A 12,928-nucleotide genomic window follows, 5' to 3' on the forward strand; every position below is an offset into this window, starting at 1 on the left:
CAATTGCTGCATGATCTATGCAAGGTAAATGACCAAATGTGGGCAATGGGAGCATTACAACCAGGGATGCCCTCTCCCACAATGCTGCCACAAGAATGGCATTTTCTAGTCATAGATTTGAAAGACTGTTTCTTCACAATACCTCTGCAAAAAGAAGATACAGTGAGATTTGCCTTCACTTTGCCATCAATCAACAAAGAAAGTCCGTCTCAGAGATTTGAGTGGGTGGTCCTTCCACAAGGGATGAAGAATTCTCCAACAATGTGCCAACTGTTCGTGCACTGGGCACTGACACCTGTGCGGGCCAAGCTCTCCCAGACAATCATTTATCACTACATGGATGACATCTTGTTTTGTCAACGTGATCCATTCCAAGATGAAGATCTCGCATTTATCACCGCCCAGCTCGCAGCAAAAGGCTTGGTGGTTGCCCCAGAAAAAATTCAAAGACAAGCCCCATGGAAGTACCTAGGGTGGATTTTGACATCTTCATCAGTCCACCCACAAAAATTAGAATTAATCACTGAGATCCGCACCCTTAATAATGCACAAAGGCTTGTTGGAGATCTGCAATGGGTACGATCCATTGCCGGTATCCGAAATTATGAGATAGCACCCTTAATGAGCCTTTTGAAAGGTACAGACCCGCAAACTCCAATTACTCTTTCTGCAGATCAGAAGAGCTGTCTCATTTATCTAGGGAAGAAACTGCTTTCAACACTAGCAGACAGATGATTGCCAGATGTGCCTTTAGGACTTCTGATTTGTAACCACTCTGTTGCACCATGTGCTATCATATTCCAGTGGCCTGCTTGGCAAAAAGAGAAAGGGGGAGAAGGCCCATCTAAGAGCCATCGAGGTGCCAAGCAGCTTGCCACGAAGATACAGTTAGTGCAATCAGCGAAGAAATGTGCAGAGCCTTTAGCGATTCTTGAGTGGATTTTTACACCATATACGCCACCAATGAGTATTTGGCAGAGGACAGAAGCAATTGCTTATCTCATCAAAAAAGCGAGAACACGAATTGTGGAAATTAGTGGCACTGAGCTGGAACACATCAGTCTGCCAATAACAATAGAAAATCTTGAGTGGATGCTGAGACACTCAGAACCAATTCAATTAGCGCTGCTCAGCTATCCTGGAATGGTACACAACAGGCAACCTAGAGACCCACGTCTGCAGTTCATCTTAAAACAGCGGTGGTTGCAACAGCCCAAAGTCGTGAAGCAGCCGGTAAAAGGCCTTACAGTATATACGGATGCAGGAAGTCGGAGGAGAAAAGCAGCCTGTACCTGGCAAGAAGACTCGAGTTGGAGAAGTAAAACTATAGATGGAGATGCACATGACTCACTGCAGACATTAGAATTTACAGCTGTCCCGTGGGCACTGTCTCATTGGCGAGACAGTAAGCTGAACATTGTATCAGATTCATTGTACGTGGTAGGAGTGGTACAACGTATTGAAGACGCTCTCATCAAGCCACCAGATAATAAGTGATTGTGTCAACTATTTTTTCAAATCAAAAGAGCTATAGAGGACAGAAATGAGCCCTGTTGCATCATTCACATCCGCAGTCATCAAACAGAATTAGGTCTCGGAGAAGGCAATGCAAAAGCTGACATGCTTGCCAGTCCTGTTGTAGCAGCACCAAGAGACTCTTTCGCAGCTGCAAGAGAGAGTCATGCTCTCTTTCATCAAGCCGCAAAAGCCTTACAGAGACAATTCAATATCAGCCTAACAGATGCACAAGGCATTGTAAAATCCTGTCCACAATGCAGTCAATATGGAACCACTCTAGGCTTAGGTGTTAACCCTAGGGGTCTTCAAGCCTGTGAGATTTGGCAAATGGACGTTATTGAGAAACCGCTCATCTATTCACCAGTCTTCACAGAAGTAATTGTGAACGCTGTTTATTTCTATTATTAACACACCTTTTATAGGGTTCTACAGGGTTTGCGGGCAGAGCAAGCTACTATTGGCTAACACACACAGTTTACATTTTTTCTCCTACACACAAGAATATTGTTTTGCTTTACTCTCTCTTCTGCAGGCAAGTTTCAAGGATTTTAGCCCTTAATATCACAACTTATTTCAAAGGCTGGTTTGTGCATACAGGCCTTTACTAATATATAAAATATATCAACAGGACGTAACACATGTGCCTGAATTTGGTCACCTCAAATATGTACATGTTACAATAGATACCTTTTCAAAAATGGTTTGGTCCACTGCACAAGTAGGAGAAAAAAGTATACACATAATTCGACATTTGGTAGCATGCTTTGCCGTAATGGGAGTTCCGAAAGAAATAAAAACAGACAATGGGCCTGCACATGTAGGAACACGAGTTTCTCAGTTCTTACAAAAATGGGGAGTCAAACATGTAACTGGAATTCCCCATGTGTCAACTGGACAGGCCATTGTAGAGAGAGCCCATAGGACCCTAAAAGAGTATTTGAATAAGCAAAAAACACCAGAACAATTAGACCCTACCATTCGATTGCAGCAAGTGTTATTCACTCTAAATTTCCTCAGTTTAGTTGGAGATCTAGAGCAACCCCCAGTGGTCATCCACAATAGTCAAGTAAATATGCAAGCTACCTCAGAGGTTAAGTTATACTACAAGAACCCAAAAAGAGGTATCTGGGAGGGACCGAGTCCATTGCTATTTAACGGGCATGGTTACAGTTGTGTTTCCACAGATACTGGACCGCTGTGGGTGCCTAGCCAATGGACCAAACCAGCCATGAAGGATCTGAGGAACAATCAGAACGTTGATGCCCTCAGTCAATCTCTGATCAGCTGTCAGCTGACACCGCGAGAACAACAAATGTTTCAGGACTGAACTGTGTCAAGCCATAGTCTGTTTGTGAGAAGAGTGCAGAGACTCTATCTAATTGTGCACGAAACAAATTTTAGTTGTGTGTTTACCTTTTTTGCAAATTGCTTTCACGCTTAGACTACATATATACCAGAGCACGTGTGCTAAAAAGTAGATAGATAATAGTTAAGATAAGGAGTTTAGTGTGTGTAGCGATTATTATATTAGTATAAGGTATCAGTATTCCCCCTTCAAGAGCTAGCATAAGCATCTTTGAAAGTTCATTTAACGATTGAAGTTTTAGCCGTGAACTTGCAAACATGATGTCATTTGCATGGGACAAACTGCTTATGGTAATTGTGCTGTGTGTAACCCCAACCAGCTGTCTGCTGACTAATATCCAAAAGCGACAAAACATATGGGTCACCTTAGCACACCTGACTGGTCAAAAATCAATGTGTTTGAGCCTAGCCACACCTGGAGATCCTTTTCGCACCTGTCTCGTAGGGGTCCCTGAATGGGATCCTCCAGCATTTAAAGGTTTATTTAGCAACGAGACTCAACTGAATCGATCGGTAATGCTGCAAGAGTGCAATCGCACCATTGGCTTCACATCTAGACAGGTTGAAGCCTGCTGGCAAGCAAAAATTTTTGAGGTTCTTAATGTTACCATGGAACCCCCAGAAGAGTTAGATCTGCTAGGTTCCACCAATACCTCAGGTGGATGGATGATGTTTGAGCCCCCAACAAAAAATCATCCTGACAAAGTAACACAGCGTTGGGCTACAGTCAACCCCATAGTTGATCTCGTTACTGCCACTGAGAGTAAAGCTTTTTACTCGCAATGCAATCTCACAGGACGATTACCAAAGCGCTTACCTAGTTCCATCTTCCTAATCTGTGGGGATAGGGCATGGAATGGAATTCCTGCTAGCCCACATGGAGGGCCATGTTATCTTGGGAAACTTACTTTGTTCCACCCAAGCTTGCACCAATTGCTAAATATGGCTGACAAAATGAAAACCAATAGACGGTCCAAGCGAAGCCTAAATGAGTTACAGTGTAATGATGTTAGAAACCCAGACTTTTGGAATTGCGGTATAATATGGGCAACCTCCTTCTTCATTCCAGGAGCAGCCGCCTCTAAAAGTCTAGCCACCCTAAAAAGGCTCGCTTGCTGGACTAGGAAAGAATTAAACTTAACATCCACAATATTAAGTGAACTTTCAGCCAATGTGAGTAGTGTACGTCATGCAGTATTACAAAAGAGAGCTGCAATTGATTTTTTGCTCTTAGCGCAAGGACACGGTTGTGAGGAATTTGAAGGCATGTGCTGTTTGAATCTTACTGATCATTCAGTTTCCATCCATAAGCAACTACGCCAGCTACAGGATGGGTTACATGCCCTGAAGGAAGATAGTGACCCCATTGGGAGTTGGTTCGCCAACTGGGGCATCACTGGATGGTTGAAGTCTCTTGTGCTGGAGGGGGGACGGATGTTATTTATAGGGTTAATGGTGATAATGCTTGTAAGTTGTATGTTATCTTGTGTTCGTAGAAGTGTAGTACAAGCCGCATCCAAAGCCTGGTTTGTGCAAAAAGAGAACGGGGGAATTATAGAGAGTTTTTTAGCAGATGGGGGGCACGATATATTAGTAAAGGCCTGTCTGCACAAACCAGCCTCTGGAATAAGTTGTAATATTAAGGGCTAAAATCCTTGAAACTTGCCTGCAGAAGAGAGAGTAAAGCAAAACAATATTCTTGTGTACAAGGATAAGAATGTAAACCTGTGTGTGTTAGCCAATCGTAGCTTGCTCTGTCCGCGGACCCTGTAGAACCCTATAAAAGGTGTGTTAATAGAAATAAACGGTGTTCACGTTTACTTCTGTGAAGGCTGGTGAATAAACTGGCGGTTTCTCAACAGGATAGGAAAAGGAGCAGAGAGAGGAAAAAAGAGAGAAGACAGGAGAGAAGGATAGATATTCATGTTTGATAAGGTGACTGCTGGGTACATCCACATTTTGTCTTTTTATTTAGTTGAGGCATCTGTGAGTTATGTGTTTTGGAAGTGTAGGGAGAAGACTGGTGCAATTTTTATTATGGGAGAAAGAGGTCTGCCACCTTCCTGATTTAAAGATGAGCTGTTATTGAATTGTTAGTAATTTAGTGGACTCTTTTGTTACTTTGAAGATGTTACAGTAATGTTCTATTTGCGCATACTACTTCCTAACTGAAGCTCTTTGGGCCACCCCATCAGGGGGAGGTATTCATGTTAAAACTGGCTTAATTACTTTATATAGTTCTTTCAGCATGTGAGTGCAAATTAAATTTGTTTTGCCAAAAGAAATAAAACAACATCTCTGGAAACAGTAAATACATTAACAAACATATTTTAACAAACACACTGTATCACAAGGGTGGTGCTCTTTTCAAGGGGTACTCTATTTTAGATGCTAACTATGAGCAAAAGCAGGGAGCACAGTGCCTGTGGAATAGCAGGCCACATAACTTTCTCAGTCTCGCCTGAGAAAGTGGCCTGGGAAACCATAAGGAGAAATGAAAACAATCCTCAGAGATAAAAGACAGCCTTGCAAGTGCTGTTTGTCAGTTTCTTGTTTTCTTGCAAAGGAAGGTAGAGGGGTGGTGTACCCCATTGACCAATGATGGTAATGTATTAGTTCACTAACCAATAAGAGTTTTACCTTTCTGTACTTTCGCGTATCAGTCTATAAAAAAAGATCTGAAGTAGTAAAATTTACTCTCCTGTTCAGCACACAAGAGAGTCTGTCGTTCTCGCCGTTCCCAATAGAATGACACTCTATTTTAATTAATATGTTTTCCCAGTCTACCTCAAGATTTTTTAGTGGATTTTGTTTCACATACATAGGAATTTGAGGGAGATAAGGGGTTATTCCCTGAGTAATTCCCCTGCAATTCCTCTAGCAGCACTTTTTCTCTGTGCTTTGATGCAGGTAGTAAATTTCTAAGGTGGTCATTTTTTATTCTAAGTTTTCTAATCCAACCTCCAGCTCCCCTTCCACCTAAGCTGGGTAAGGGTTCACTTTCTCTGTATGTGAATTCTCTGGTGTACCCTCATCTCTATTCAGATCTATTAAGGGGGGTGTATCTGGGCTTATATTATAATTCTCTGTACATGGTTTTTTGGACATTTTGTCTGGCCGCTCAGACACTACCTGTTCTAGTCGGTTTGTGGAGAGACTGTTCATTATCTTCTTCATGATTCCTTTCTGCCAACCTTGTGACCAAATTGCCTATCTCGTGAGTGGACGCTTCCATCCCCTCAGGTTGGAATGGGAGGAAATTTGGGGTGAAATTTTTTTTATTAAATTGAGCTTCTCTAACTTGGTAAGTTTCTGGTTTGTTTACTACTGGTTTTACTGGACCATATTTTTGCCCAAAATTAATTAATTCTTGGGCTGCCTCTCCCCAGGTCCACACCTTGCTTCCTTTGGTAGCGATATCTCTTGCAGGGAAGGAGGTGGTATTATCTGAGGCAGCAGCCACTCCTTCAAGTGGGGCCAAAGCCTGTGTTTCTCCTTGTAATTGTATTGCCACTGGTTTCAGAGAATCAGGAAGCCCTCTTATTAATGGGGTCATTCAGTCAGCATCTACTTTCAACATCATAGGAAATTCTTGCGAAGGGATGAGTTTACACCCATATATCATTTGGATGTATGCTGCTTTCTGAACACTTTCTACTAATTCATCTCTGGTGCTTCCTATAGTTAGAGGGTCACCTCTCTCTAAAGGATTTACACTTTCAGCCCAGAAGACTCCTCTTTGTGTTAGGGACCACAGGGCTTGGTTGTCTCCAGTAGTAAGGAAAACTCCAGAATCCCAGTACCCCTCAGCTTCTTTTTCACTAAGAAAGATTTGATTCCCTCCAGTTAAAAAAACTCTCCAAACAAACTATGTCTCAGATTCCTGGGATTGGCGGCTAAAATCTTTTTTTAATTTGGCCAATTCGGTAGCAGTCATGGTTTGACACTGGCCAAACGCTGGGCACACAAGAGTTACTCACTCACCCTCACCTGCATCAGCTGAGCAAAGGAGAGAAAAGGAAAACAAGTTAACAAAGGCTTCATGTGTGAGAAAAGAACAAGGAGAAATATTTCAAGGGCAAAACAGGCTCAACTTTAGATACAAAGTGAAATTTATTGCTAACAGAATCAGAGGAGGATAATGAGAAATAAAATAATCTCTTAAAACACCTCCTCATCCCCAGCCCCTCCCTTCTTCCCATTGACAGTGCTAGGAGACAGGGCATGGGGTTTTTTTGGGTCAGTTCATCACTGAGATTTTCTTCCATTGCTCAGAGAGAGGAGTCTATCCCCTGTGAGAACATGGAGTCCCTCCCTGTTGGGTTTTCAAGCAAGGTAGGTGCCCTGGCCAGCTCCAGCACGACGGCTACCTCTAGCCGGCGGACCACAACCCACAACATCAATGTGATGGATGGCGAATATGGCGATTTATTGCAGAAAAACTTAACATTTTATAGTCTGGGGTCACTGTGTTACTCCCATCTGCTTACGTCACACCTAGGTGCTATTGGCTAATTACAAGGGGCCTTGCTATCCTAACAGAGAGGGGTGGGTTACTAGCTTTCCGTTACATCCCGATATCTTCAGATCGCCAGGCCTTAACTACAACATTTCCCCCCTTTCTATGAATAACTAATTTTCTAAAATATAAGGTGTATTAGTTTTAAAAATGGATAATATAAAATTGAGTAAAATATAAGATACATTATACTTAACTAAAAAGCTAAAAACTTATAAAATAAATATTACAATTTTCATTGGTAAATATAAAGCACATGCAATAACTAAGTATATTTCAAAGCATCTGTTGCCTTTCTATAAACAAAATGTTAACTTTTTCTAATCGGTTTTTAACAAAGGACACAAGCTTATTTAAAATACATGGTCCAAAGATTAGCACAAGTAAAATCATCACAACTGGTCCAATCAGGGTAGACACCAGGGTGGTTAGCCACGGAGACTGATCGAACCAGGATTGGAACCAATTTTGCTGAGCTTCTCTTTCTGCCTTCCGTTGAGACAGCCTGTCTCGTAGCTCTGCCATGGTGTCTCTCACTACTCCGGTGTGGTCTGTGTAGAAACAGCACTCTTCTTTCAGGGTGATGCAGAGGCCTCCTTGCTGCATGAATAGAAGGTTGAGACCTCGCCTGTTCTGTAAAACAACTTCAGAGAGTGAGGAGACTGATTTTTCTAGAAAGGATATGGATTTCTCAATTCTCTGTAGATCTTCATCTACAGTCACTTGTAGCTGAGAGAGACTCTAACTCTGGGTTACCAGAGCGGAGACACCCGTGGCTGCTCCAGGCGCTCCCAAGCCAAGCAGCATTGCTATTGACAGTCCTGTCAACAGCTCTCTTTTCTGAATGCGGCCTGCTTGCTCAAGGTACTGGCTCACTTCTTCTTTGGAGCGGTATAGGACCCTGGGAATGATAACAGCTAATATACAAAAGTCAACAGAGGAGTTAAAGTTTTGGATATAAATGCAAGGGCTAGACTATTAGATCGTGGGTTCTCAGCTTGTGCCACAAGACTGGGGCTCACTGCTTCAGGTGTTACAACTATAAACAGCACAATTACTATAAGCAGTTTACCATATAAATGACACCATATTTACAAACTCACAGCTAAAACTTTAGCGTTAAATGAACTTTTAAAAATGCTTACACTACCTCTTAAAGGGAAAATACTTATATTTTATACTAACATAACAATTACTATATAAGCTAGACAGTTTACCTTAAGCTATTATTTAACTACTTTTAACACACATGTTCTGGTATATACGTAGTCTAAGCGTAAAAACAATTTGGTAAAAGGATAAAAACGCAACTACAATTTACTTTATATATAGTTAGATGGAGTCTCTACACTTCTTAGATCTTCTATAAAGTTTCTTTAACACGATTCAGTCCTGGAACGTTCACTGCTCCCGTGATGTCAGCTGGTAGCTGATCGGTGACTGAGGGCTTTGATGTTCAAGTTGTCCTTTACATCCTTTTAAATCTTAAAACAAAGGATAACTGAAAAATTGATAGAGACACATCATAATAACAACATAAAAGTTCTGTTGTCAACTGTCTATATAGTGTTCAGACACAACTGTGTCCTGACAGGTCCACTTCTGATCCATGTCTGGAGTACTAAGGCTGTGTGGTGACTTCTCTGTTCACTGGATCTCATGTGTTCAGAGGCAGACAGTCTGGTCAGATGGACAGGTGACCTTTCTGAACCTGCCAACAAAACACAGGCACTTCTCTCCTTGAAGTTAATAAATTACATTAATCAAATGCTTTTAGGGTATCAATCTCCCCCGTTTTCTTTAAAAAATAAAAATGAGATGTATTTCTGTTCAACATTAACACAAAACCTTATACACAGTTAGTAAAAATTTATAGCAGTTAAAAATCAATTAATATAAAAATACTGTTAATTATTAAAACACTGCACCACCATCCCATAGTTAACAAACAAACAAAAATAAAAATTATCAGTGAAGGATTGGATAATCACTTCCAGAAATGATTCTCCAAGCTCACTTTAAAATTGATCCAGCTGTTGTATTAATAGGGTCAAATTGTTGAGTCAAAAAGTGACTCAAATACTGATTTGGTACAAGAACATCTGGATCTGTTGATAAACATTCTGTCCAGGTAAAGTTAAGACTTGGCCAGGGCCTTAGACTTTAAACTGGAAAGGTGCCTCTTAACATATTTCTAAAACAAGGTTCTTAATAGTAACAGCTATGAGATGCTTACAGCACAGCAAACTGTTAAAATGCATTTGTACAAAGCAAATGATCAAAAGCCTTAGGTACCAGACCAATTAAATCATTCAGCAGTTGGTTTAATCTGAAGCTTCCACTATGGCAGCTGATCCTCAGCAATGGTACATTTTAAAATTTTGGAAACACTGAAAAATAAGAAAGCTATAAGAAACAAAACTGCAAAAATTGTAACAACTCAATAGAACTCTCAATAAAGTCAAAGGTGTTATAGACTGTATTCACTTCTGTCCACGAGCAGGTGTTCATCAGTGTGTTATCACACCTGTTTCAGTTGTAGCTGTCTTCATATCTCTAAAAAATAACTGTATTTTGCAATTTAAACAAGTGTTTTTAATAAAACATAAAACAATTTAAATTAAACAACATTTAAACTTAACAATAATTATTTATAACAAAAGGAAATAACAAAACTTAACTTTAATACAATTTATAAAGCTTCTAATTTTTAAATTATCCAATTAAAATTTTCTCTTTTTTATCCCTCTTTAAAATGTCCAGCTTTCTCTTGTTTTTATTTTGTTTTGTTGCTTTGTTTTCCGCGGTTTCATCGAAGTTGCTGTTACTTGTTTCACTGGTGGTTGCCATGGCGACAGCGTTTCTAGCTGCTGTATGCTACCGTGTGTGTGTTTTACTAAACTCGTCCGAGCCGGGCTGGTTTTGAATCTGAGAAAAAACTAAAAACTCCAACTGCATAAACTCATAATTACTTAAAACACAAAATTAACTCCAAAAGGGTATATAAACACATTTTAAAAACTCAATAAATCATGACTTTGTAACAAACTGGGTATTATTCTGGCGCTTCTTCCCGGGGGGGGGGGGGGGGGGGGGGGGGGCGGTGAACCTCTCGTGTCTCGGTCAGAGTCAAAACTGGCTGGTTACTTCCTGTTTTCCGTGCCTTTTTCTTGGGCCCCGGCTCCGCCAGCCACCCCTGTGGGCAGGCTGTTCCCTCTCTCCTGGTTCCACTCCACCTCCACCCCGCCTCTCACTCCACCTTTCCCTCCGCCTTCTGCTCCCCCCTCCTCCCTTTGCATTCCAACCATTCTGTAACCCATCCCCCGCTGTCCTTTACACATTCCTTATCTTTCCCAACCCCCCAGCCATGCTCATCCTCCAAGGCCAGCTTTTGTTCTTTGTTAAAGACATATTTTTCCTGCTCTACAACTTTTTTCTCTGCGCCATCTTTAAGCCTCTCAGGGGATGTTTTCCCCCTTACTATCTTTGTTACATTTCTAGCTTCTTCTGTTAGATTTTTCCAAAAATCTCTTGCTTTCTGTTGTCCCTCTGAGGGCAGCTCAGGGTTTGGGGTTTTAGGGGGCATATCGTTCTCCTGTGTCCCCTTCTGCTCAGCTGAGCTGTTCTCATCTGGAGGCTCTAAAGTTTGTGTTGTAGCACTAACTCCTAGTTTTGGGGTGACCAAGAGACAGTCTTTTGCTGCCATCCAGGTTTCTTGCTTTTGTCTAGCTTTTTTCAAGGCCTTAACGACCTTACCCCATGACTTAAAATGCTTCATATTACCAGAATCTACAGTTTCATTAGCCAGAGCTCTGGTACATTTCTCCCACACCTCAGGGTGAAGAATGTCCACTGGCTGCTCTATAACACCCATTTGTAAAAGCTGTGTAACAGCAAGCATAAAATCCTTAGATTTACAATCTATCCCCCACTGCTTATATAATTCAGATACGACCTTTATCAGTGATTCCATCTTTCTTCTGGGCCCAGGATTTCCTCGCCAAGAATAGTCCAGCTATCTTGGCCGCTGCTCGCTGTTCCAGGGTATTCTTGCTTTTTGAATTTCTTCTCACGTTTCTTCCCACTTTTCCTCCCAGGTTTCATGCACCAGATGTTGGGTTTTCAAGCAAGGTAGGCGCCCTGGCCAGCTCTAGCACGACAGCTACCTCTAGCCGGCGGACCACAACCCACAACATCAATGTGATGGATGGCGAATATGGCGATTTATTGCAGAAAAACTTAACATTTTATAGTCTGGGGTCACTGTGTTACTCCCATCTGCTTACGTCACACCTAGGTGCTATTGGCTAATTACAAGGGGCCTTGCTATCCTAACAGAGAGGGGTGGGTTACTAGCTTTCCGTTACATCCCGATATCTTCAGATCGCCAGGCCTTAACTACAACACCTCCCATGGGAGACAGTTTTCCATGAACTTCTCCAACGTGGGTCCACTTTCATGAGCAGCAGCCATACTGCACCTGCTACAAGCATGACTCCTTCTCACGGGCCGAAAGTCCTCCCAAAACTGCTGTGACATGGCTTTCTTTCCACAGGGTGCAGTCCTCCAAGGACAGCCTGCTCCAGCCTGGAAGCAAGGGCCCTCTCTCTCCACTGGGTCTTCCACTGCATCACAACCTCCTTTAGGCATCCACCTGCTCCGGCATGGGCACCTCCCCCATGGGCTGCAGATGGATCTCTGCATCAACTGTGGATCCCCATGGGCTGCAGGGGTACAGCTGCTTCACCGTGGTCATCACCACTGCCTGCAGAGGAATCTCAACTCTGGTGCCTGGAGCACCTCTTCCCCCTCCTTCTCCACTGACCTTCGTGTCTCCATGTTGTTTTCCCTCACATGTTCTCACCTCCTCCACTTCTCTGACTAGAATCAAAACCTGTGACTTTTTTTTTATTTTCTTCTGAAATATGTCATCACAGAGGCATTACCAGCCTCTCTCATTGGCCCTGTTTTGGTCAGCAACATGTCCATCTTCAGAGCCATCAGGGCTCTGCTGGACATGGTGGGAAGCTTCCATCAGCTTCTCACAGAAGCCATCTTTGTGGCCTCCCTGCTACCTAAAACCAGGCCATGCCTAACCAATACAGGCACCTCTTTGGCTGTAATCACAGGGGCCTGATCTTGATCATTTTCAAATAAAAACTCGGATTTTATTAGTGGGTGGAGCCAGACCACGCCATCAGCCCAGCTCTGTAAGCCCACTGGCTCCATTCCAGGGTCTGTGAGAGCGACCGTTCTGCCTGTGATGTCACCCGGGCACACCCCAGCAGTAGCCAGCACTCTGAATTCTCAGACCAGCTCCTTTTGCAACACTTGTATCAAAATGCTGCTCTGATTTCTTTCCTCTTCTAACTGCTCCTCTAGGTCTGCTACTTGGGGTTGCAAGCACTGAACTTGTGCTTGTAGGGATTTAATTATGGCCGTCTCCTGACGGCTCCAGGCTGCTCGCTCTCACACAGCTGAAGCAAGCACTGCCCCTAATACAGCACATATGATGGCTTTGTTTCC

General features: G+C 42.5%; 1 pseudogene; it reads right to left on the minus strand.

Moving 5' to 3' along the window:
• Positions 1-5,862: 5,862 nt before the first annotated feature.
• LOC148183354 (uncharacterized) lies at positions 5,863-12,631 on the minus strand (annotated as a pseudogene).
• Positions 12,632-12,928: the final 297 nt, after the last annotated feature.

The sequence above is a fragment of the Pseudopodoces humilis genome, chromosome 12 (genome assembly GCF_049639895.1).
Source record: "Pseudopodoces humilis isolate 2021_Gansu_Grassland_sample_001 chromosome 12, ASM4963989v1, whole genome shotgun sequence".
Classification (NCBI taxonomy): domain Eukaryota; kingdom Metazoa; phylum Chordata; class Aves; order Passeriformes; family Paridae; genus Pseudopodoces; species Pseudopodoces humilis.